Source organism: Callorhinus ursinus, unplaced genomic scaffold (genome assembly GCF_003265705.2).
Source record: "Callorhinus ursinus isolate GAN/ISIS: 27379988/994484 unplaced genomic scaffold, GSC_fseal_2.0 scaffold6, whole genome shotgun sequence".
NCBI classification, from domain to species: Eukaryota; Metazoa; Chordata; class Mammalia; order Carnivora; family Otariidae; genus Callorhinus; species Callorhinus ursinus.
Window position 1 is genome coordinate 39,350,681 of NW_027397068.1, and position 27,809 is coordinate 39,378,489.

General features: G+C 36.4%; 1 long non-coding RNA gene across 1 annotated transcript; it reads left to right on the plus strand.

Annotated features, from left to right (window-relative positions):
- Nucleotides 1–130: 130 nt before the first annotated feature.
- On the plus strand, nucleotides 131–26,372 carry LOC141372909 (uncharacterized). Its single transcript, XR_012378428.1, has 4 exons — nucleotides 131–243; nucleotides 4,050–4,116; nucleotides 22,281–22,369; nucleotides 26,303–26,372. It is a non-coding gene; the product is annotated as an uncharacterized lncRNA (long non-coding RNA).
- Nucleotides 26,373–27,809: the final 1,437 nt, after the last annotated feature.

A 27,809-nucleotide genomic window follows, 5' to 3' on the forward strand; every position in this document is an offset into this window, starting at 1 on the left:
CTGAAGATCTGACTAATACTGTATGCAGGAGGGGATCTGGTGTCAAAAGTCAAGCCGTCATTCCAACCAAAGGTTCAATCTGGAGAGACGGGCCCTAGAAAGAGAAACTGGACATGGCACAATGGGGTGAATCAAAGGCATGAAGAGCAAACAAGGGGTTCCTGGCAGTATTCCAGGACACTTAGCTGCTGGTGTTTTATAACCAGTGACTCCCCTTTGGTGATGAGGAAGCCAATTGTTAAGGTACTGTGATGATTCTTTATAAACCAGAGGTTGCAAAATACCATGTTTTGTTTAATCCATATAATACTTACTCATAGAATGATTTAAAGGAAATTTGCATTAGTTGCCAACACTTAACACCAAAGATAATTTTATCTACATATGTCAACTTGCAATTTTTCTGAAAACATCGGAAATCTAGCATTATCCACCTGGCCGCCATATATAGTGTGGATCAACCTTGTGCTGGGCCACTCCTCTTGCAATGGGCATGCATGCACTCTTCCATCTGCTGCAGTCCCCACCAGTCTCCACTGTCCCAGCCCCAGGGATGGGAGGCAGTTGCCTTTTACCATCATACTCATTTTATTGTTTTGCTTACAGTAGAATTAAGGCAAAACTGAGATATTTCTTTTCTTTCTTCTTAAGATTTTATTTATTTATTTATTTGACACAGAGAGAGAGAGAGAGAGAGAGAGAGAGAGAACACAAGCAGGAGGAGCAGCAGGCAGAGGGAGAAGCAGGCTTCCTGCTGAGCAGGGAGCCCAAAGTGGGACTCGATCCCAGGACCCTGGGATCATGACCTGAGCCGAAGGCAGACGCTTAAACGAATGAGCCACCCAGGCACCCAAAACTGAGATATTTCTTAAATCCATTCTGTAGCTCTTTATTTCAGATTTTTTTTCAATTTTAAACGGCTTCTATTGTAAAACATTTCAAACATGTAGGAAAGTAGACAGTATAAATAAATAATCCCCCATGACCCTATTTCGTGGTTTTAACTGTCATTACTTAAGTCCAATCTTGTTTCATTTATATCCCCACCCTCTTCCCTCCGCTGTGTTATTGAAAAGAAAATCCCTGACATCCTGTGATTTTCTTTGTATTTCAGCACGTAACAATAAAATATAGGAACACTTATATAAGACAATCACATAATCATAGTACAGTCACACTGAAACATTAACAGTAAGCATTTATATATAAATTATGCAGTGTGTTAAAATTTCCAATTGTCTCATAAATGTTATACTTTGTTTAAATCAGGATTAAAATAATGTCTACACGAGGTAATCAATTGATGTCTTTAAAATAATTTCTAATTTATAGCCTCTCCCATCTCTGTATCTGTCTGTTTTTCTCTCTCTCTCAATCTCTCTCCCTCTTTTTGTCTCTTTTTTCTGGCTATTTATTTGTTCAATAAACCTAGTTGATTGTTTTGTAGTATTTATCACAGAAATTTGCTGATTTACTATGGTAAAATTTAGCATGTTCCTCTATTGTCTGTATTTCTTGTAAACTGGCTTGAATGTTTTTGGAAATAGTATTTCATTGGCAGTGGTGTATTCTATCAAGAGGCACAAAATCTCAGGGTCTCTCTCCATCTCATTAATGTGTGTTCAATACCTGGATCCATCAATTCACTAAAGGTTGCAAAATGTTGATAGTCTAATTAAACTATCCTGTCTTTAATACCTGAAATGCCTCCACTAAGAAAAATATCCTCTTGTCTATCATTTGTTTATGTAGTGGTACAGTTCTTATAGGAAAGGCTGAATAAATGCTTGATTTTTTTCCCTCTATTTATGAGTTTCTCAAAATAATTAGTACCCCCATTTGAGACTAATTTGTATTTTTTAGAATTATGAGCTCATGTATTTAAACATATTTCTTATGTTTCAACCCATAGAGGTTATTGTCTTTACTGAGACTTATATTTTTCTGCCTTTTGCTTAATTTGACTTCACCCTAGTGAACTTTGAAAATTCCTTTGTTACCTGTTGGACAAACTGTCCCAATCTCATCTTGTACATTTTCCCAGACATAGAATCTGCCATTTCAGGAATCCTGGCTCCTCTGAGTGAGGACTGGCATTTAAAGACCGTAACCTGGATTTTGGGAGCCATGCTCTACCAAATTGAGGAAGTTAAAGATAGCTTAGAGAACTATGTGTTAATTTTCCTTTTTTTTCTTAAACCTGGTTCACTTTACAATGCCTTTCTGGCCCTCATTAGCATTTCATTTTGCAACTCCCGCTCAAAACCAATTCTAAACCATCAATATATTGTTCTACATGTAGAAGTATTGTACAACAGGGTAAAAGGTAAAGAACCTGAATTACTTTACAATAAGAGAAAGAAAATGAGGAGCTAATAACTGAAAATTACAAGTATTTTACTTACTAATCTTAGTATGAACTTCTAGTTATAAATAGCAGAACCCTGTAGACAGTGTTTACTCATTTGTGAAATAAACCATGCCCTTGATGCCTGGGACTAATTGCTTTATTTACTCTGAATTTCAGAGGATCTTTCTTTTGAGATTATCCATGTGGCAACACCCTATCAAGTTGGTAAAACTGAAGTGATGCTGTATTTAACTGACATTTTTTATTACAGGAGAGGAAGACAAAAAGGAAACCAACTTACTGTCTACAATATACTAGAGGTTTTCAAATACATTATTTCATTCTCATCATCACTTTCTAAGGTGGTATCATCTTTTTTTTTTTTTTTTTTTACTGAAGGATATAAATTCTGGAACTGCCAAATTTTTTTTAACATTTATTTATTTATTTGACACACAGAGAGAGAGAGACAGTGAGAGAGGTAACACAAGCAGGGGGAGTGGCAGAGGGAGAAGCAGGCTCCCCGCTGGGCAGGGAGCCCGATGCGGGGCTCGATCCCAGGACCCTGGGATCATGACCTGAGCTGAAGGCAGACGCTTAACGACTGAGCCACCCAGGTGCCCTTGGAACTGCCAAATTTACAGAAAAAAATCTCCAAACATTTTTCACTATAATATTTTGAGAACCCAAAGGCAAGAAAAGAAATGTAAGAATGGGGGGTGATGTTTCTTAGTCATCAAAATGAGTATCACAGAAATTTCTGGATTCATTTTGTGTTGGGGAATGCAACCCAGGAAATTGACTTTCATTTGTTCCCAAGAAAATATATTACCCAAAAGAGAAGGGTATGCTTATGGATACTGTATTAACCAAGAGAGGCTAGGCTTTGCAGAATAACATAAATTTTGTTTGTCCCCACTGCTTATCTAGTATCGGTCGGTAGGAGGCAAGGGGAGGAGTTTTTTTCTATACAGTCACCAGCAGACTAGGTCTCACCACGTGTAACCATATCATTTGGAACAGGTGACACGTGAGGTGCCGGCAGAAGGAGAAAAGAGACAGTGAAGAACTCACACATAAAATTCAATGGCGAGGGTGGAAATGACCTCACGGAAGCTCTCGGCTCGCTGGCCAGAATTAGTCTGAGAAGGAATTTGTATGCAGTAATTTATTGGAAAGTGCTTTCATTCACCTGTGAGAGAGTGAAGAAAGCAGGTTTGGACAGAAAGGGAGCCTGAACTGTGCTACAGTTGAAACAAACGAAATGATGTTTTAGGGAGCTCTGGAGTCATCTCAGCTCCAGCTTCAGGGTTGTCCCAAATGCCAGGCATTTGGACACTAGCATCCAGTCATTGGATGCAGGCTGCCTTCAGCTTCAAATTTAATGGAGATGTACTTTTTCCCCTAATGCATTTCTATCTATAAAGCTCATTTAATTGACTAAATCATATTAATCTTAGTGTATCATATTAATCTAATCTATTTCAAAATTGATATTTGTTTTCTCAGTGAGAAATTTGGGAATTGTAATCATATTTGCTTTAAGCCACTAAGGAATGATAGGACAAACACTCTTCATTAAAATTTTCCTGTTAGATATGTTGCAGAAGAGACTTTTTATTTTTATGATCGTTAAGATTTTGGATAATAGTCTCAGTCTCTAGAGAAAGATCAATGATTCTGTTATTTCTAATCTTAGAAATTCCAACTTTGCCAGAAGACTACTGGTCTTAAAACAACAGAGAAATTGTATCATCTAATGCAAGGTCAGTATATGTCTCTCTACTTTTATTTCTGGGGTGTGCTGAATATTAATATTAAGAAGTATGTTATCATAGCAGACATTTAAAAGGGAAAAACAAAGAAAATGCTGAGAAAATACCACAAATCTAGCAAAAATATTTCTTTTTTTGAGTTTATTTATTTATTTTTGAGAGAGAAGAGAGAGAAAGAGAGCGCACACATGAGATGGGAGGAGGGGCAGAGGGAGAAGCCAGCTCTCTTCCACTGAGCCTGGAGCCTGATGCAGGGCTCAATCCCAGGACCTGGGATCATGACCTGAGCCGAAGGCAGATGCTTAACCAACTGAGCCACCCATGTGCCCTAGCAAAATATTTCTTAAGGTTTGGAAAAAAGGTGTTTTTTTTTTTTTTTTTGTACACTATTATATATACAACTGTGGAAAAGTAAAGACGAGTAGAGGGCGGTAAGAATTGTAGTTTTTAAAAATGTGATTTAAGTCCTTATATTCCAAATTCACTTGTCAAATAGATTATTTCTTGCTCTTAAGAATAAGCAGAAGAATCTTATTAGAATATTTATTTTGAAATATATAAAAATTTTAGGTAAATTTTTTTTTAGCCAAGAGACTTGCTATAAAGTGGTCATAATTTATTACATTATAATTCTCTTTGAAATTATTTTTCTTTTACTATATTTGCTTTATGTGGCTGCTTCATGTAAATTTATGAACATGGTAGCAAGTGTATTTATATGGAGATCTGCACTGGTAATAAAGTAGCCAGCAGTCACATGTAGCTATTTAGCATGTGAAATGTGGTTAGCCTGAATTGAGGTATGCTTTAAGTGGAAAACATACACTAGATTTTGAAGATTTATTATGAAAAAAGAATATAAAATTTCTCATTAATGTGTTATTGATTACATGTTGAAAATAGTAAATATTTGAATGCATTGTGTTAAATAAAATATATTATTAACATTAATTTTACCTGTTTCTTTTTCTCATTTTTTAATGTGACTACAGAAAAAGTGAAATTGTATTTGTGACTCCAATTTGTAGCTCTCATTATATTTCTATTAGACAGTGCGATCCAAAGGATTTAGTTCTTTTCTCCAATATTTTATTATGAAAGTTTTCAAATAGAAAATAGAAAAGCTGAAACAATTTTATGGTAAAAATCTGTATCTTCTACAATCAACACTTTACTATACTTGTTTTATCATGTATATAGCCATCTATCTTTTTTTTCTATTTTTCACCAATTCATCTGATTTTTTGATGCATTTCAGAATAAGCTGCAGACATCACTCTATGTTTCTCCAGATAATTTAGCAGATAAAAACTAGTTTTGGACTCTATTAAACTGAATATTCCTTTAGCCATGTTCTTGCTTCTTTAGATTTGACTGTGTTGGTAAACAGATTAAATGTATCAAATCGGATTTAATAAATCTTCTGAGTAAAAGGAACATTTAATCTCTGTTGACATTAAAGCATTAAAGCACAGATCTAGATTACTCAACAAATATTTGGAAACCTGGTAACATTAAATATTGACTAGAAGAAAGTCTCTACCATCTTCTGAGGAGGTAGCAGAAGGACCAGGCTGTGTTCCATGCCAATTATGTGACCATGGATGGTCATATAACCTTTGAGCCTCTGCTGTCAATAGAATGTTTATTTCACAAGATTATAGTGATTAAAGGAAATAATAGGAGTAACTAATTTACTGGAAGTTTTGGCACATTACTGACTTTTAAATTTTTTTTATTTTATTTTTTTCTGACTTTTTTTCATTAAGAGAAACTTTTTTAAAAGATTTATTTATTTATTATTTTGGAGAGGGTGAGTGGGGGGGAGGGGCAGAGGGAGAGGAAGAGGGAAGACAGACTCTCAAGCCGACTCCCCACTAAATGCAGAACCTATGTGTGGTTTGATCCCTGGTCCCTGAGATCATGACCTGAACAGAAAACAGACGCTTAAGTGATTGAGCCACCCAGGCGCTCTGACATATCCTAACTTCTAAAAGTAAGCTTAACTGGAAATAAATATAAAATATGTGGAGTAGTTTGTCTGTCAGGTTGATCAGGAGATCCCTGGCAATGCAGGAATATCTCTAATAAGAAAGATGAACGTTCTTAGAGATGGTTCATCATTTATAAATATACCAGAAAGGCGCATGTTATATAATATCCTTCAAAGAAATGGACAATGTTTCCTCCTTGTTTTACTTGTAAATATCTTATAGAAATATCCTGAGACTTCTGTCAACATTTACTTTGAAACTCTTAAACCATTTGGATTTATGCCTGTGCCGAGATTGGAGACTTGATGAGAAAAAGTGTTTACGAAATTAAATTGCTGGTGATTCACTAATAGATGATGTTCTGGTCGAAAGGCCAGGAACACAGTGAAAGAACTGATAGAAAATAGGAAGGTTAGCTGTGTTGTTTTCCACTTTCTGTGTAGAGCTATATGGTCAACCATATTAAATATCCTGTAACATATTTATGATGCTGAATGTTTTTTACTATTAGCCAAATAACACATTCACATAGTTTTTTAAAGTTTTAACAAATAAAACCAGACATCCCCTTCTTTCATAGTTTCCCTGCTTTCTCTACTACTTAAAGGCAACTATTTTGAACTTTTACACTATTTTGTGGTGTTTGCTTACATATTCCTAAATACTGTCGAAGCATTGACAGTTTTTGGTGTATTCATTTCAGATATTTTATATGTACTTTCTCTTAAAGCAGGTAAAACTTTTAGTTCTTTTACATTCCCCTTATCATTCCCATATCAACCCAATATAGTTATAACTCAATTTTTAAAATCCATAGTTAGAATTATTAATATGACTATGCAGACCTTTTTCATTGCTGAGCTAAATGGTATGGATGTAGGCTCTTTATTTGTACTTTAAAATTTTTCCTGGAGTTAATCATTGCTTTACAATTTTCATTTATTTGGTTTCTTTGGATCAGGCGTTAAGTTTTCTACCCCTCCAGTAGTTCTGCAAAGTTTCTCAATAGATTTTCCACCATTTAAATCTATCAAATAATCTTTCATTTCCTTTTTTTAAGGGAAGATTTTTCTCTTGAAACCATCCGTCCTTCTCTAATCTGAACCAAATGCTGTCTAGGCTTGCCCTTGACCATGGAATTTCTTTCATATATCTCTCATGTTTGACCTCAATTTCTCGGGACTCATGCTTTTTCTTCTTTGCTTAATCACACATTTTAGATGGGAAGTTTCTCCAATAGCTTCCTGCAAAAGGATAAAAAAAGAAGTAAATTTTTTTGAGTCTTTTAATGTTTGCAAAGTCCCTATTTTTACCTGATTGATATTTTGGTTGGTTATAGAATTTAGTATTAAAAATCTTTTTGAAGGCATGGTCTTTGTCTTCTAGCATTTAATTTTGTAGTTGAGAAGTCCATTCCCAGTGCTTTTATGTAATTTTATTTTTTAAAAAATCTGGAAGCTGTTAGGATCTTTTTATTTTTGAGATTTCATAATAAAATGAGCTGGTGTAAGTCCCTCTGCCCTTGTTAATTTATTGAATACTCAGTTGGCTATATAGAGATTATTTTCCTCATTCTGGGAAATATTCCTCTTCACTTTTTACTTTTCGGGAGGGAAAATTTTCTTCTCATTCTCTTTTTTACTAATTCTTTTTGGAATAGATACTTGTTGAATGTAGGACATTTTGGATCAATTTTCCATTTTCTTATTTTGTTTTTCTATTTACCATCATTTTTGGCTTTTAAGTTCTATTTCCTAGGAGATTTTCTTGACTTTATGTTCTAACCCATTTATTGAATATTTTGTTTGGGTATTATTTTAAATTTCCAAGAACACTTTTTCCTTTTGTTTTCTGATTATTCCTATTTTTATAGAATCTTAACATTGTTTCACAGAAGTAAAATCATCTCATCTTTTGAGAATATTGATCATGGTTCCTTCAATATTTTCTTTTTTTTCCCTGTATCATCTTAAGTATCTCTGAGGTGTACTTCATAGTTTGTTTTGGTCATTGTCTTTCATGGTTCAGACTGTCCCTTAATATTCTCTAAGGATCAATATTTATTCAAGAGTGAAGCATTAATGGAGGGGTTGGAAGTTTTTTGTGTTGGGGCAGATTTGTCCATTGGACTGGTGGACCTATGTAATTTTTGTTGGGGGTTTAGTGTTCCTAGAGAAAGATCCTCCAGAGTCCTGCCCTGAAGTTGTAAGTCTGATAGCTGGCATTTGGGGGCTGGATAGATCCAGGAGCTGTTTAGCTCACAACTGAGTATGGAGATTTTTGCTAAATTCCATCCAACTCTCCCCACATCACCATCCAAAATTAAGTCTAATATCTTATTCCAGAATTACTCTGGGTCTTCTTTTCCAAGTCTGAAACGATTCAGGTTCAATTTCTCTTGGGAAAAAAAAAAATCCATTTCCTTTACTGTACTTGAGGAGGAGTTACCTAAAAGCAGAGAGAGGACAAACTCAAGAGTCGCACTGCTTCTTTTAAAGATTTATAAATATTCCTGCTGTCTTTAAACCTTGATATGCCTACCTTCAGAGATTCCTGACATCTCTGATTACTAAGACTTTCAGGGGATCTGAACAACAAACCAGATTATTTTGCATCGGGATTCTTTGTCATAAGCACGTGGATTTGAACTCTCTCCCTCCTGCTAAGTCATATTCCATTTCTTCATCTGCTTTCTAAGTTTATAATCTATTATGGAGGGGGTTGCAGATGTCTTCTGTTTCCTACTTTCACTGAATATGGAATTTGTGCTTCTGTTTCTTGTTTTCTTTGATTATTGGAGGGTATTTTTAAAAGAAGAATTAAGAAGAGTTTTCTTTACTTAACGATCCAGTTTTAAATACTCTCTTCTTCATCTTTGTTTTTCAATTCCCTCTTAATATCATTTGTTTCTTAGTCTTTTCTTTTTTCTTACCTTAAATGATACATTATTTATAACTATTTCACCTATTTGTTGACAAAATAAATATTGTCTCAATGTAGGGTTACTGCCCACTGCTAAATAAATGCCTTTTTTTTTTCTCATAGAGAGGTGGTCTCAGTTTGTCTGCTACCTTCTCCCAATCGCTTTTCCCAAACCTTTAAAACTGGGATAGGTCTCATTTCCATATGTAACTTCAATACAATTGTAACATTTACCATATTATATTGAAATTACTGGTTTACTTGTCTTCTTGAAATTTCACCGAGAGTGGGGACCGCATCTCATTCATTACTATATTCCCAATGCTCAGCTCAATAACCTCAAATCTAGTAGGCACTTGGGAAATATTTGTTAAATTAATGAGTGTTAAAATGCATAGATAATCTCCATTAGTGTAAGATGGTAAAATATTTTAGTTCGTTAGGCTCACTATTGTTATTATTTTATTATTATAGGAAATAGCGAAAACTGAAAATTTTAAAGATCGTATCTCAGTGCCAATTATCCTTTTATTCTTTTACTGCAACTAATGGAAATGTGACTTCTTAAACGTTTCAAAGATTGCTTTTGAATAATTCCATTAACACTTTTTTTTTGTAGTTCTCATTGCAGTTTTTTTAGCCCAAGTTGTTTTAACCTTCAAATATTTATGCTAGAATAAAGAATCCTTCACACTATCACATAGTTGTAATTATCTCTCCCAGGTTAGTTCTTGGCTTACAAAACAAATGCTACCCCAGGCTAAACTTCAAAGTAAGTAGTGGCTTCAAAGAGATAGAAATTTAGCAAAGACAAAAAATAGAAATAAAAACAAAACAGAGAGAGAGAGAGATGGCTCAGAGGTAAGAGACATAACTAAAAATGTAGGAAAACTTTGAAAGTCAATAAAATAATACAAAATAACGCATTGGGAAGAAGCCTCAGATATTCAACCACTCATATTATGTTAATGTTTTATGATTTTCTCAAAAAATACAGCTAGCTTTATGTCTCTTTAACAGTATAAAGAATTTAATATTTATCTGATCTTTTAAGTTGAGATAAAACATAATACAATGCACCACACTTAAAATGAACAACTATAAGGGTGCCTGGGTGGCTCAGTTGTTTAAGAGTCTCAGGTCATGATCCCAGGGTCCTAGGATCGAGTTCCATATCGGGCTCCCTACTCGGCGGAGAGCCTGCTTCTCCCTCTCCCTCTGCCTGCCTCTCTGCCTACTTGTGCTCTCTATCGCTCTGTCAAATAAATAAATAAAATCTTTAAAAAATTTTTTTTAAATAAACAACTATGAACATGGCCCAGATACAGTACTTTTGTATTTTCACTGATGGAAATAGTTTTTGAGATGTCCAAAAAGATTTTTAGATGCATTTATTTAAACAATTAAGATACTTACTTTTGATGTTATCAGCATGTGGGCAGGTTGTCTCTTGAACATGCTTGATTAAAAAATGGTCTGTCTTAGCTCAGTGCTTTGCTCATCAAAGGAATAAAGCATTACTGGAGATTTTCATACATAGTCTTTTTAAATACCATGAATACAATTAGCTATGTCCCTGAAATAATGTTTCCCAGTTTCCCTTTGACATACTTATGTACATACACAATAATAGTAAAACAAAAGAAGGCTGGGATTTATTTAGGTTTAAAGTCTAGTAAAAGGAAAGGGGATAGTATACATTTCATAAAGTTAACTCTTAATGATTAGGTCTTTATTATACCTGTATATATATACTTATTAATGAACACTCATCAAAAATAAACAAAAAGAAGAATAAAATGCTCATAGTTGCACTATACAACCACACAACCATTCTTAGCATTTCAGCATATTTTCTTCAAACCATTCTTTTTTATACGTTTATTGTTGGTGTTATGCATGTTAAACTTCTGTTGGTTATAAACAATTTTTGACTATGATGAATAACAAAGAGAAGAAAAATAGAGGAAGAAATCATGAAAAATTGGTCAGGAAAGGGAGTGTGGAGCGTGGAGCTGAGCGCAGAGTTCCATCTCACAACCCTGAGATCATGACCTGAGCCAAAATCAAGAGTCAGATGCTTAACCGACTGAGACACCCAGGAGCCCCATGAACTTTGCTTTCTAATGACAGTCTGAAAACTGCAATGAATACACAGACCCAGAAGCTCTGAAACTACTGGACAATAAAACCTGCAGAATTTAAGTGCAGCAAAATGTTATTTAGACTTCTTTTCCATCAGAATAGAATAGAATAGAATAGAATAAGCCTCATAAAACAAAATGCACATTTGGAACACCAGTGACTGGTTCCACCTTATGTACAAGATATTATGCAGGTGACATTATGTCAAAATCCTACATATTTTTTAATCCATGCTTAGTGCTTGACCTAAAGTAGACTCTTAAAAATATTCTTTTGGGGAAACCAATGAATTTTTTAAAGGTTTATTTATTTATTTGAGAGAGAGAGAGAGTGGGGGGTGGGGAGAGACAGAGGGAGGGGAAGAATCTTAGACTCTGCCCTAAGCACAGAGCCCATTGTGGGGCTCCATCTCATGATCCTGAGATAATCACTTGAGCCAAAACCAAGAGCCAGATGCTCAATCAACCGCGCCATCCAGCTGCCCTGAAGCCAATGACGTTTTTAACTGCAATTGATTGTGAAAATACAACAGTTGGCCTGTACTCAAAAAGATAGTATAATACTGTTGGAAGGATAAGTCAATACATGAAAATGTGAAAGGTGAAAACGAGAATATTAGAGAAGTTCCAAGAAGATAGTGGGGCATGGAGCTGTGAGAAATAATTCACGAAGAAAGAAAGATATGAGATGGGCCTTAAAGCTAAGTAGAATTTAAGTTCTTCAGCTTAGTGAATTAAAGAAGTAGAGATGTCACAGTTGGGAACAACAGCAGGATCAGAAGCTGAGAGAAGATATTGGCCATGACATGTCTGGAAAATAGTATGAAATTTTAAGACTAACAGGAGACTGGGATCCTGAATTCTTGGTTTAGGGATGAAGCTACAAGACATCTGTCATGGAATAATCAGACATCAAATAAGTAGTTATAACTGTGCTGAAATTTACAAATGTAACATTTTATGGGATTATAATTGGCACTTTAAGCACATAGGAAAAATTAGTGAAGAGACAATGTACCTTTATGTTATTTCTCATGACCCCTTTAAAACTTGGTGGAAGGTGATCTTCCACTGCTTCTATGAAAACTCTAGTAGTGTCATTTTTCTCTTATGGTCACTAAATTGCAAATAGTTTCTAATTTTGTAATTTTGCTTTTCCTTTATAATAGTCAAAATTTCCAAGTCCATTCAGTGTACAAGCTATCCCCTTCTCCTGTTTAGGTTCCTACAGGGAAGACGTGTGGTTGCTTTTTTCTTTGTCTTTCATATCCTTACCCTTTTACTGGTTGCTCTTTCCGATTCTTCTGGGGAAAGGGTGGAGGTGTAAGGCAGCAGGGGAGGGAAGGGGAACAGAAAAATTTTTGTTTGAGTAGGATTATCCTGAACTGAACTCTCTGTCTCTGGGCCTGCCTGGCACATCTCTAAAGCTGACTCTTTTGAGGGTGCTTTGTGTGTCCTTACTGGGGCCTTTTCCCTGTGCTTTCCTTGCATAAGGTGATATATTCTCCTCTTACAGGTTGCATAGAACTTCCTTAAGAATGTTGGGCTACCGGGGCGCCTGGGTGGCTCAGTTGGTTAAGCAACTGCCTTTGGCTCAGGTCATGATCCTGGAGAGTCCCGGGATCGAGTCCCACATTGGGCTCCCTGCTTGGCAAGGGGCCTGCTTCTCCCTCTAACCCTCCCTGCTCTCATGTACTCTCTCTCTCTCTCTCATTCTCACTCTCTCAAAATAAATAAATAAATCTTTAAAAAAAAAAAAAAAAGGAATGTTGGGCTACCTTTAGCTTATCTCCTCTAAGAACCTCTTCCCAGTCCCCCACTCCCTAACCATACCCCAGGATAACCCTGTTAAGCAGGACCTAAATCAACTCCACATCTGCTTTCTGTTATGCATGACCCACAACTGGATTTGGGGACCCTTACACAGCCTTTGCACCTATAGATTCTAGGAGTGTGGGCTGATTTCAAGGCAGCCCTCTCTTCTTCAGCTCATCTCTTCATATATAGACCATCTCTCATCCTTCAAATTTTTGGACAGCATGCCATACGCCAGTTTCCTCTGTGTCCCGAACTGGAGCTGACAAGTAGAGAGCCCTTTAAAAGGTCTCTTGGAAGTCCCTTTCACTAGGCTTGAGGTGCAGACGGAGAGCCCTTCTCCACTGATGGACATTGAGCTCACAGCTGAGCTATTCTCAAGAAATCATCTTAAAAAATTCTTTCTCTCAATATGAACATGAGGTTGAAGAGTCATTAAACTGATTTTGATATTTTTCTCTAAAAGTTTCCATCTGGTTTGACACTTCACTTTGGAATCTTTTTAGGGATTTGGCTAAAACTTTCATTTTATATCTTCCTCTGGAAGAATTTAATAGGGGGCCTAACATAGTTCATGAGATCAGGAAGAAAATTCCTGTGGAATTTCCAGAGAAATTTCATGGAATTCAAGAAAAGAGCACTTAAAGAATGGAAGATTGCTCCACAGTAGTGAAAGCATCTGGGAACCCAAGTAAGAGAAGGACTGAGAAGAACCCATTTTCTTGGGTAGCAGAAAGGTTATTGGTGATCTTGGCAAGAATAGTTCCTGCCAAAAGTTAAATTCTCTGAGGTTGAAGAAAGAGGGGGAAGTAAGGGAACAGACACCATAAGTGTAAGGAAAAGGAGACTACAAATTTCAGAGCTTCAGAAACTTTGAAGTGAAGAAGAAAGTTGGGAATTCTTTTCAGATATTTATGTGCTGGGGGAGGGAGTCAGTAGATAAATAGTGGTTCAGGATACCAGAGAGAGAAGTGATCAATGGAAAAGGAGAGGTAGGTGGCTCAAGAAGGCTGGAGGGGATGAATCTTGAGTTGAGGTAGTGATTGACCTTGGGTGGAGAAATGCTTCTTCCAAGTGTACCAGGGGGAAAGAATTAGGGTGGATGTGGAGCAAGTGTGAAAATTTGGTGTTTGAAAGCCAAGGAATTTATGGCTTGATAGCTTCCACTTGCTCTGCTTCCTGGAATGACTTTTTTGGGGGGGAATTGAGAAAAATAAAGTAAACCTGAATAACAGAAGGCCTTTAACTAGCTTTTATATCTGAATTTGACATGATAGGAGGGACATGATTCAGAGGAAAATTATGAAACATATAAATATAAATATGGGATTGTGTTGATTAACTATTTTAGTTAGTGCTTACTCTGCACAAGAACCCATGCCAAGCACTTTACAAACATACATCCAGTTCCCCATCTCCACTCACCTAGACGAGAGCTGATTTCCAATCCACTTTTGCTCCTATACATCATTCTCTGTTCAGCAGCCTAAGTGGGTTTTTAAAAAACACAGACTGGGACATGTTCCCATTTAAGCCCTGGCATGGCATCCAGGTGCCTGGAGGTAAAGTCCTGCATGTTCTGGATCCCGTGTGTTCCTTCAACCTCACCTTTTCCTTTGTTGTGTGTTACATTGTTTTGGAGTTATTGTAAATAAGTCTTTTTTAATTTCACTTAAGTTTTCTAATAGTTTTTACAGGAATATAAAAAAGCTATTGAGTTTTATTGCTGACAATTTATCGTCTAGTAATACTTCAACATATTATTTAGGTTAAATCTTTTGCAACACGCATATAGAATGAATGCACTAAGACAACTGAATGTTTCGCCAAACCCCAAACTCTTTTATCGTATAGCTTGAAATCTTATTTTGGTTTTAGTAAGAAAAAGAAAGTTCTTAGAGTGTTATATTGTCACTTCTATATAGGAACAGCAGTAGCCAATGCATGGCGACAAGAATTATGAGAAAATGCCAACATCTAGTTTTCTACTTCTTTATTCAAGCCTCTCCCTCTGGCTCCATTTTGTTTTTACACAGCTCTCAGTCTGAATGAATATGTGCTGGGCATAATACCAAGATAAATTTTCTGTTATTTGTCATAATGGTGCTTTTTGTACCACTACACTTAGCTTTATTCCATATTTAAATGAACCCATAAGTTTAGGGTAGTTTACTAAGCCGTTAATTAAAATTTTCTATGAGGATAAATCATGTCTTATGCGGTTTTAGCATGGCATTCTCTTCCTTCCTTCCTCCCTCCCTCTCTTTCTCTCTCTTCTTTCTTTTCCTTCCTTCCTTCCCTCCTTCCTCCCTTCCTTCCTTCCTTCCTTCCTTCCATTAAGTTAAAAAGAATTTGTCTGGATATCCTTAAGTCTTAAGATTACCCAAAACAAATAAATAAAGAAGATGATAAAGATATGGTTTGTTTTTAGTGATTCTTTGTATTCTAGTGATTAAAAAATGAATAGCTAAAATTGAAAATAATTTCTACTTAAATGTTTTGGGAGAAGATCATTAGAAGATGTTTATTAATTCAGTGTGATCTCTACAAACTGGCACCTTTGCTATTTTTAAAATTTTGTAATGGGTCCCTAGATTTTCAATTTACATATCTTAAAGGGAATGTTAGAAAATATGAAGATATTTAAGTAACACAAGTATCTCAAATTAATGTTTTTGAAACACTATGTATATTTTTCTATGATTTATTAACTGTTGCTCATTTTTATAAAAGTTTTTAAAAACATTCTCTCACTAGCAGTCCCTTAAAATATCTGAACAACTTGTATAACTTTTATAAATATTATTTATGCAGTATTTGGCAAGGAAATAAACATCACTCACAAAAGCCAGAAAATAAATCTTAATTCAATACAGTTAATAGTTTTCTTCCACATTTAGTATATATACATAGATCGTTTTTGGCTTTGTTATGGGGCATTTGCATCCAAGAATATAACTTGTTCTACCCAATCATTTTCCTACTCTACCTTAATAGCTATCATGACCTCTACTCAGTCCATGGACTATAAGGGCAGATGCACGTGTTTTACTGATTTAATATTTGCATTAGGGAAGACATAAATGAATAAAGAACCAGAAAAGATGGTTTAACAAAATGCTAAGAGAACAAATCTGACACACTAGGATCTGGTAGGCCACTAATTTAGCTAATCCTTTTACCTTCAGGCAGCTTCTCTATGGTTTACCTAGAATGCTAGAGGAGACAGGCATCTTTATGCCTTTATCATTACTGGCTAGGTAGGATTCCATGTTTTAGAACAGTGGTTCTTAAAGTGTGGTCTAGGGACAAGCAGCATCAGCATCATCTGTGAACTTGTTAGAAATGCAAAATTATGGGCAGACTTACTGAATCAAAACTGCAGAGTGTAGGGCCAGTGTACTTTAACAGGGCCTCTGGGCAATTCTGAGAGCCACTGACCAATAAGCTACACACAGCTCTGACACATTATTGGGGGAGGGACTAGAGCTCCATGCAGAATGTGATAGATTTATTACACATGGCTGTATTCTGCCTCTTTCTTAACTGAGCCATGCCCTTCCTCTGGGTAGCATGATATGATGGACATATGCATGCCGTCTTAGATGGGAGAAGAAGAGAATAATTCCCCATCTTCTCTGTGTGATCCATACAGTTTAGTTTAGTTTTTTTCTTCTGTGAGACAGAAATTCCAACACAAACTGGCTCAAATAAAAAAGAGTATTCATTTGCTCAGTAACTGACAATCTAAGCCTTAATAATTGTAATAGGTAGCATTTATTGAACACTAAGTACGTGTCAGGCACTGGTCTAATTGCTTTGCATGCATTAGTTCATTAATCCTTACAAAACTTTTCTGAAGACTGTTATATCTCCATTTTAGAGAAGTAGAAACTGAGGCACAGCGAAGTTAAATCGCAGGATTGGGGTTCCCATCTGCACAGTGGACCTGGCTTCGGGCTGGCTGGGTCAGAGGTCAGGTCACATCATCGGAAATCTTTTTGCTCCCAAAGCTGAGCAGAAGTCCTGAGTCTGACTCATATCAACTCAGGATCTCTGAACCAATCACCATAGCCAAGGGGGTGGGATGTACTAATCCAGCTAAGAACAATCTGGGCCCATTCCCAGAGGTGAGGGTGGAGTCAGGAAATCATTCCTCGTCACAGGGTACTTTTTTTATGAGATGAGAGGTGAATGGGTAATGGACTACTACACAGGAGCAGAGATCACATAAGGCACTGCTTTATTACTCAAGACCTCTTTGGGTCCAAGTGGCATAAGTCCCATGCAAACTAACTTTGACAAAGAAACATTTATTGGATCATATTACTGAATCATGTGAAGAGGAAAGATTCATGAGCATCTGAAGAGATCACGGTCACCAGAGACAAGGTGTACCAACACTCGTCTTCATCACTTTTCCACTTGGATTTTTTTCATGGACACCATCTTCAAAACCAAACAATTTCATTCTCTAGTTCTGAGTTCAAGATCCTGGAAAAGAGCTCACATTATCTAAGCTTGGATGATGGAGCCAGCTCTGAGTGACAGCTGTGACCAGAGAGCCGAAATAAACTAAAGGCTGTCTCATAGTAGATGCCATTGGTTGCTTACTATGCACTGGATTCTCTCCTTTCTCTTTCAAGTCAAACTATATTTTGTTCAGGTACCTACTTTCCTTTGCATAACCCTATCCTTGGGGAGTGGTAGTTCCAGGCGCAGCCCCAAGTGGTGAGTTGCAATTGATAGAAGCTAAGACTTTGTAAATATTGGTTTAGAAATGGACATATAATCTAATTTTGGTCAAAGAGATGTAAGGGGACTCTGCTGAGGTGTTTCTGAGTTTGGTTTTCCTCGCCGATAAAAATAAATTTATGGGGTCTTTAAAAAAAAAAAAACAACAAACTTCTCTAGTTCGTGTAAAAGACAACAACTGAAAACAGAATTAAGGCACTACTTGAAGTGACCTTGCTCTCATCAGAGTTGAGTTTTGCTTTTGATTTGATGACTATTTAAATAAATTGTTGATGTCTCTGTTTCGCAAATGGGTAGCCGTTTTTTGTCTTCATCTTGACTTGGCCATGTATCATATGTCTCTCTCTTTCTCTTTTTTCATATGTTTTTCATGTTGAACTTGTAGAGGAAGAATAAAATGATGGTTCTATATGGTTGGTCTTATTCATCTCGCTTTCCTCCTCCATCTTTCCTGTTAGTGGAGTCTGGTACTGTTGAGTTTTCCCATAGGCAAATGCTGGATAGTTTTAGTTTCAGTTTTTACAGAACTTTGTGACCTATGAGTCATTATCCTCCAAGAATTAATAGTTAGGATACACTGACTCAAGTGATCATATAAGCCCCCATTTCATTTATAATAACTCTTCTGTGTTTCTTTCTTTACAATCGACTCAAGGAAGCTAATTGAAAGTGAGGATGGAAATATCAAAGAATAATTTTTCAAGAACATTAAAAAACATGGGATTATATAAAGACTAAGTATATATCAATATGGCAATGTCAATATCAATTAGGGAAACAAGATGGTAAACTGATTCAAAAGGCATTTGAGGAACTGGGCATTTGTAGGCACTGAACAAAAAGTGTTGGATTTCTAGGTTAGGTACAAACCTAGATAACATCCTAAAGGGCCACAAAACCATATCTTTTGGTTTTAATTTCATCTAAACAGAAATTACTTGCATCTCTACGAGACAAAATCTACAAGGTAACATGTAACATTATAGAGTTTGGACTCTGATCAGTAATAAAGATATGTCAAAGAAAGGGTTTGTTGCTTTAGAGATTTTGACAATTTGTGGGTGAGCCTATTAAACAATGCCCCAGTGTGACATTCATTGAAAGCACATATAAGCGTCCTTCTACCTCACTTTTTCCACATTTTTCCTTAACAGCACTGATGCTACAATGTTATTACAAAACTAAATAAAATAATATATGTAAAAATTATACCTAAAGCCTTATAAAAATGTAGAATGATTTTTTTTAGGGTATTACTGCAATTACAAAATATTCTGAAGGCAAGCTTGACTTAAAGGAGTCAAGTTAGAATTAGACTGTAAGTATTTTTTTTTCCTCAAGATCCTAAAACAGGGACATTGGTGCTCCCAATGACAGGATGAGAATGAATTTAAGTCACTTGGGACATGATATGCACAAAAGATTAAAGGAAGCTTCTACTACCCCTGGGGAGAAATGTTGCAAAATAAAATTGTGATTGTTCTCTTGTCCGAGCCTGAAGATAGTGGTCATGAAAAATTGTGAATGTCTTTCTTCATTAATTCAACAAGTAATGTGTTAAGCACTACTGAGGTATCTTGTGCATCCTTTTCTGCGGAGACAAAGAGGAATAAGATAATCACTCTCTCCATAAGGATCTAGATTTATCAGCAGAGACAACACAAAAGAAAATAATTGGAACCAGAGAGAGGGAATATTTTGTTTTAAATAAGGGCAACATGAAGCTTTGATTAATTTAACTACTGTTTATTTAATCATTTGTGAGTTGATAGCACTATTTCTTGTCTTTAACCATATACTATTCATTAAACTGTATATAAAACTCCCTATTGCTCTCTAACTTTATATTTTATATTTTTTTTGCTTTTTTCCTCTTCATTCTCATATCTTCAAATATAAGATAATTGAAGAAAAATAATAATTGAAAAAGAGGGCGCCTGGGTGGCTCAGTTGGTTAAGCGACTGCCTTCGGCTCAGGTCATGATCCTGGAGTCCCGGGATCGAGTCCCGCATCGGGCTCCCTGCTCAGCAGGGAGTCTGCTTCTCCCTCTGACCCTCTTCCCTCTCGTGCTCTCTATCTCTCATTCTCTCTCTCTCTCAAATAAATAAATAAATAAAATCTTTAAAAAAAATAATTGAAAAAGATTCTCTGTAAAATTTTTGATTTTTTAAACAAGATGAGATTTAATAAGCTAACAAAAATGTTAGCTTGTGTAATATCCAGTATTAAAAAGGAGAATACAGACCTGGTTTGAAGAACCAAATAACTTTATATCTCTAATTTTTCCAGTAATCCTATAAAATGTCATGAGTATAATAATGTCATCATTGTAATGGGCTAGTATCCAAAATCTATAAAGAACTTATCAAACTCAACACCCAAAGAATAATGCAATTAAGAAATGGACAGAAGACATGAACAGACATTTCTCCAAAGAATACATCCAAATGGCCAACAGACACATGCAAAAATGCTCAACATCACTTGGCATCAGGGAAATACAAATCAAAACCACAATGAGGTACCTCATCACACCAGTCAGAGTGGCTAAAATGAACAAGTCAGGAGATGACAGATGTTGAGGATGTGGAGGAAGGGGAACCCTCTTACACTGTTGGTGGGAATGCAAGCTGGTGCAACCACTCTGGAAAACAGTAGGGAGGTTCCTCAAAAAGTTGAAAATAAAGGTACCTACGACCCAGCAATTGCACGATGGGGTATTTACCCCAAAGATACAAATGTAGTGATCTGAAGGGGCATCTGCACCCCAATGTTTATAGCAGCAATGTCCACAATAGCCAAACTATGGAAAGAGCCTAGATGTCCATCAACAGATGAATGGAAAAAGAAGATGTGGTGTATATATGTATGTGTATATACACACATACATATATACACACACACAATGGACTACTACTCAGCCATCAAAAAAAGAGAAATCTTACCATTTGCAAGGACATGGATGGGACTAGAGTGTATTATGCTAAGCGAAATAAGTCAATTGGAGAAAGACAATTATCATATGATCTTGCACGTATGTGGAATTTAGGAAACAAAACAGGATCATAGGAGAAGAGAGGAAGAAATAAAACAAGGCGAAATCAGAGAGGGAGACAAACCATGAGACTCTTAATCATAGGAAACAAACTGAGGGCTGCTGGTGGGGAGGGATAGGGGATGGGGTAATTGGGAGATGGGCATTAAGGAGGGCACGTAATGTAATGAGCACTTGCTATTCTACTAGACTGATGAATCACTTACCTCTACCTTGAAACCAATAATACATTATATGCTAATTAATTGAATTTAAATTAAAAAAATAAAAATAAATAAAATGTCAAAAAAATAAAAAGAAATAATGTCATCATTGTACAATGAGTATAATAGCAAAAATTCTGAAAAGATAGCATCTCTTTTTTTACTACAAACCAGGAGGTTATTACTAATATAGTTAAACTGAACTAGTGACATAACCACAAAAGAAAAGTTGGGTTATTTTAATGAACACAATGTTAAGAAAAGAGAGTACTTCCAAATTGCAGTGACTATAAAATTAGTAGTAACCATAACGATGTGTCTCCTTTGTGTTTGTGAAAACTCCGTAAATATGCCCTTCCAATTTTTTGTAGAAATTATTTTCTAATAATTATTTAATTTTTATCATAATTCATGCTAGTTTTTAAAGTGCAATTTTTGCAAAGACCCAGAGCAGCCCAGAAAATGGGATGCATCTGCAACACTACTAAACTCCTTAAACTCCAATGAAAGAAAAACTCAAATACTGTCTATAGTTTGTTACTGTTTGTCCCAGACAGACGTTTGTGTATTACCACTGTTTATTCAGAAAACTCTTCATGGCGAACATGTCGTTTTATCTTTAGAATAAGGTTCAGCCTAATAGAATTCCAAATAGTTCTGGTAAAAGACCTAGATGTTATCTGGGCTGCAATGGCAAAATGGAGTTCTCATTCATTAATACTAGAGGCTAGTACCATATGCTCACTTGAGATGGTTGCCAAGAAATATTATCCAGTGAAAAAATAAACTGTGGTATCATAGAGTCTGATTCCATTTATGTTTAAACTACAACACAAGAGTTTAAATTTATACACCCGTGTGCAACGGAAACCGATGCAGTCTTCTCTCATTACCTACGTGAGTAGAAGCTTCTTTTTCTATCTTTTTTTTTCCCCAGTCCTTGAATTCACAGCATTGGGAATATATAAAATATTTTTTCATGTGTGTATGTATAAATGGATAAAAGGATGAAGGGATAGATGGATGAAAGGGGCTTTTGACTTTGCTCTATATACACTTGCATGTTAGTTGCTTTTTTATGAGCATATAACTGTGTATACTTTTGAAATAAAGTAGAAAGTCAAGACAAAACATTTTTAAAAAAGAAGAGATGAGCTATAAATAAGGTCATGGGAAATATATACTTATATTACATTATTCAAAATATATATTTTATAATGAAAAAACCATGTTACAGAATAACATGTTATCCTATTTCTGTTAAAGGAAAAGAAAAGTACACTGTGTTGAGAGTGATATTGAAGAGATGTTCACTTTTTCCTCTCAATAACTCTGTGCCGAAGATTATGCAAGAAGTATGTATTTATATCCTATTTGTGTTATTTGTGAAAAAATGATTTTTTTTTTTTTTTACCGAGAATTACCTGATTGTTTTACTTCTGCTAACAGACAGGTCATAAAGAAAGCTTTGAGGAATTTTAAAATATATATTCGATGATTGGAGAGGAAAAATTGTTTCACTTTGTATAGGAATCTCAGTATTAATCAAAGGAGTCCCTGGTGAACTTCTCTGAAGTCATTTTTGATGCTTTGTTTTCTCAATCTAAGAAATTAAGTCCTTTATTTCAATATTATATTTTTCATGCTTACTATCTCTAATGACCTTCTTAACTGCTTGATGTTTACAATATTCTTTATTCTCGATACAGATATTTTGCATATATTAATCTGGTCCATTAGTTTTGCTTTCCTATAGATAGAGTCTTTCTTTCATAGAGCTTATATGTGCTCCTCAGATGTCTGGTTTTTCGTTTTTGTTTTTTCCTGCGTGTTCAGATTTGTGGAACCAGTGTCTTTCTCACTGGTGATGTGTACCTGAAGGGAAGGATGATGACTCAGATCGTAGCTGACACACCTTTTGGTAAAAATGAAGTGTGTGTTGGGGCAATGGCCATAAAGGGTAAAAGAGTCTCTAGTGTTGTACTTTGTAACCTGTCCTCCCTCAACCTGTGCCAATCACTGCTGCTTTTCTGGGGGCTGCCTCTTCTTCTTGTAGTTACCCAGTAGGAGTTCAGTGATGGGAAGCTACTTAGTTCTTCAGCACTAGGTGGTTATTCTATTCTTCCTACCCACCAAGCACCAGCAAGGCCCAGATGAGCCGCCACCTGGGGCAGGCCCTGAACTGGAGCTTATGTTTTCTGTCCACTCCTCAAACCTGGTAAGGCAGAGCACACACTTAATTGGCCAGCATAATGTGAAGAGTAAAGTAGAGCTAGAAAGCTTTCCTCCAGGTTCTGTGGGATCTGACCTATGTCCTGGCTCTCCAAGAGCTTTTTATAGTTTTTGATTTAGATTCTGGGACCCATCAAATTCCTTTTTAACTTTGTGGCATCTCCAGGTTTGGGTTCAGGGGAAAGATGGAACAGTCCATGATTGTTCATGATCTGACCCTGACCACTACACCAAATTTCAGCCTGGAATGTACTCACCCCCCAAATCTCCTCCTTGACATCTGGCTTTATCCTTCTTATTACTTTAGGTCCCAGGTCTGTCATTTCCTCAGGAAGCCTGACTCACAGATTAATATATAACTCATTATACTTTTCTATATGACATTGAAAATTGGGATTTCTTCAACAACTGGCCACGTCTCTAGATGTTAAGGTCCATGAGAATGAGGGATGTGTCTGTTCTTCTTGTTCACATCTTCATCTGTGACATCTATCACAATGCCTACACAATAGCTGAGACTCGGGGAATATTTTTCAAAGGAAAAGTAAAGAAAAAAAAGGAAAAAGAAATAGATTTATTTTTGTTAAAGTGGAATGCAGTGTATATCTACTCAAGAGCAATCTGCTTCTGAATTAGTCACATCTGTAATACATAAAAAGCATGGAACCACAGACTGGCTTTATCCTGGATGCTAAATGACATTTGGCCTTCTTGTTTTATTAATATCTTGTTACAGACCAAAAGTAGATGAATTTTCTGGAAAACAAACATAATATGTTACAGCATGAAATAAAAATTAATTCTGTATTATCCACTGGGAATGAATAATAAAGTGTTAACTGTGTATAAAACTATTATGAATAAGAGACTGTAGAATTCCCAGAATGTAAAGTATTCCTTACTTAAAAGTCTGAAAATCTACGTGAAGCATTTAGCAAAAATTAAACTTTTTTACTAAAAAAATGACCACAGAAAACCAGCGAAGATTAAATAGTAGAGCAACAAAGAAAAAAAAAAAAGGAAATGATAGACACACTTTGAAGATCCTCCTTCTAAACGCCTTAACAATTAAAGTTTTCCTCCCTATCTGTTATAACATATAAGTGAATTTACTGAGATCAATGTCTACATGTTTCCTAAACCAGATAGTTCAATTGTAGGAGCAATTAATTTCTCAGATGCTAGTTCATAAAGCCTTTCAAATACCAGACTGTGTCAGAACATAAAATGATGCTACAACCTCAGATTTTATTTTTCCTGAGGCATTAGGCTATGGTAGAAGCACCGGGTGCGTGCATGTTTTCTTCTTATTTAATCCAATTCTCCCTTTCTGGTACAATAATTTAATCTCAGAGACCCTTGTACGGATACATGAACAGACAAGACTTTTCCCTCCCATCTCCTCTTTCCTTATCTGTCTAGTTCTCCAGGGTTATCATCTTCATTTGTGATTTGCAATGAAAAGATGAAGTGAATTGCTTTACAATGAAACAAACAAAAAACTTTTTATCTCCCAAATCTCTGTTTTCCTCCGTACTAATGTCTTTCACAATACCATTTCCTTTTAGTGCCTACTTGTTTTGTTCTTTTTGCTTGCCATTGAGCCAACTTTCACTCCGTCATATAAAATGCACACTGTGGAAGTTATCAACTACCAATTAAGCAAGTTCCAAGTACTAGGAAGGAAAACAAAACAAAGCTCTCAGCAGGCAAAGCTTATACTGATAGCTGGAAAGCACCAAATTAAAACTAATTCACATAACTTCAGAGCATGACTCAGAGCCCCAGATCATGAGTCATGGGCTTTCACTGAGATAGTGTCGGCAATACACATGCAACAGCTTAGTGTATGCAAAAACAGGCTGAAAAATGCATGCATTGTCAGGGATAGATCCGTGTGTTACAAAAATGCATCTTATGACTAGGACTGTCATGTCAATAAAGGTTAGTAGTACCTGTGAAGAAATCAGTATTTCAAGCGACCTAAAATAGAGTGCATTGTAAAATAGAGGCTTTGTTTATATTGGGCTTGTCACCATGACTATGAATTTCCAGTATGAGGAGGAGTTTGGGTAGTACTTTATGGAACAAATAAGCCACAGCTTCTTGAAGACATGCGATGAGGAGAAAAGGAAAAGCAAGATGCTCATGCCAAGTCATCTATGCTCTTGGGCTGGCTCCCTTTGATGATCTCCCCTGCCATCTGACTGGCCCATGTCAATGATTACCAGACTCACTCCTTATCCTCGCTTGGTGTATCTTGCCAGCCCTTTGGCATGAAATTCTATTTTCCAATTTCTCCCTTTCTCATGCTTTGGACCGTATTGCGTTTTGCCACCCTTGAGTCCATTTTTGCCAACACCACTACAGATCTTACTAGAAATCTAACTTACTCTGGAGTTTTATCTCCAGTTTGGTTTGTTGCTTGCCTGCTACTTCCTCCAGCCTCAACCATATATATGCACACAAAGATGCTTCACTCTATTTTCTGACTATATGAGCTATGTTAATCTCTCAGCCAAGATCAGTGGTAGTTTTTTTTTTTTTTTTTATAAATCTCACAGATAGAGTTTGCTGAGTAGAGGAAATGAACCAAAGGATAGGATTCCTAGGTGAATGGGAAATAAAGTATGGGTTCAGAGATCTGGAAACAGTTGAATGTGGTAATTGGACATACAGGTAAACAAGATAATTTTTTTCTTTTAAGAGGAGGGAGTCGGATGAGTGAGGATAAGTGGTTACAAAAGTGAGATGATAAGGCCACACGGGGAACAAACAAACAAACGAAAACAGAAACAGATTTATAAATACAGAGAAAAGACTGGTGGTTGCTGGAAGACGGGGTGGGGGATGGGCAAAACAGCTGAAGGGGATTAAGATGTATAAACAAGCAAAAAATAAGAAGGCCACAAAGAGAATGACACTAAGAGGTGAGAAAGGAATTTATGCTGCGGAAGGTTGTAGGAATGGTGGTCTGAATTCTTGGTGGAAAAACACAAAAGATAAGAGACAATTAGGCACTTCTAATCTATATTTCTTCCTTCATCTGTCAACAGGGCAGATTGCAGGCAATATAACGCAGTGGTCAAGAGAGCGGAGTCTGAATTCCAGCAAACTTAGTTTCAGGTGCCAGCTCTACTGGTTACTATTATATGAACTTGGATAAGTACAAACACTCTTTGGACCTCGGTAAAACAGATTTAATAATTGTATCTATTTCTTTGGAATAGCTGTCTATGCACCCTGTCTGTTTCTAGCTCCTAAACTCCCTCTCATCAAGAGTTTGCCCCCATCATGCCATCCACTCTTGCTTTGCTCACCAACATTCTCACTGCTAAATGCATGTATGGCCAGTTCTTGGGACTCCTCTTACTTAACATGTCAGCTGCACTGGGCAGAGTTAAAGCATCTTTCCTTATAGATATATATTTTTTTCTCTTGGTTTTGAGGACACCACACTTTCCTGGTTTTTCCTCCCCTGCCGCTGGTTACTACTTCTTACTTTCCTCTTACTGGTTTTCCCTTCCCTGCCCCACCGCCCCCAAAACTCTCAGTGTTGAAGTGCCACAGAGTTTAGTTCTTTTTCTTCTTGTCTATATACATTCCCTCCCTTAGCCATCTCAATTAGTCTTGCCAATTCAAATTCTGTGTATATGCCATTGACTCCCAAATATATATCTTTAGCCCAGACCCTTGTCCTGTATGTCAAATTGCCTATTGAAAACTTACATTGGAATGGCTAAGGAAGATCTCAAACTTAACATGTCCAAAATGGAACTCTGGTCTTCTCCCCCAATTCTTCTCCCTGCAGTCTCCCACCCTGTCATTTGATGATGATTCCAGGCCCATGGTTTTGGAGTCAACTTTTTCCCTGCTCTTTCTCTCATATCCCACATTTAATACACCAGCTAATGCTGTTGGGTCTACCTTCAAAATATACCTGATCACTTCTTACATTACCTGTGGCCCTACCCCAGTCCAAAACCCATCGTTTTCACCTAGATTATTGCAATAGCTTCCCAGCTAGTCTCCCTGCTACTACCCTTGCCTCACTACAGTTTCTTCTTAATACAGAGTCAGAGTAATCTGTAAATCACATCATGTCAATCCTCTGGTTAAAGCCTTCCAATGGCTTCCCATTGCATGCAGAGTAAATCCAATTCCTACAAGGACAGCTCCTCCACCCCTCACCCCAGTAATTCTCTGACTCCATTTCTTTCTCTGTTCTCTGCCTTGATCTCTCATTTCCATCACATTAGCCTCCCAGTGCTACTTGAACATGCCAAGCTTGTCCCCATCTTACTGACTTTGCCCTGGTTGCTTCCAAGAGCACTCTTTTTCTCCAGATATTCTCATGACTGGTTTCCTTTACACTTGAACTTTTGAAGTGTGTCATATTACAAACTCAGTGTGCCTTGCCCTGATCATTTTGTTTAAAATTGCAACCTTCCCCACCTCTGGCATCCTTGTTCTCCCACAGCACTTATTACTCTCTAAAAAAAAACTATTTAATGGATTTATTACAATTATTGTAGTTTTGTGTATTTATTACAATTTGTATTT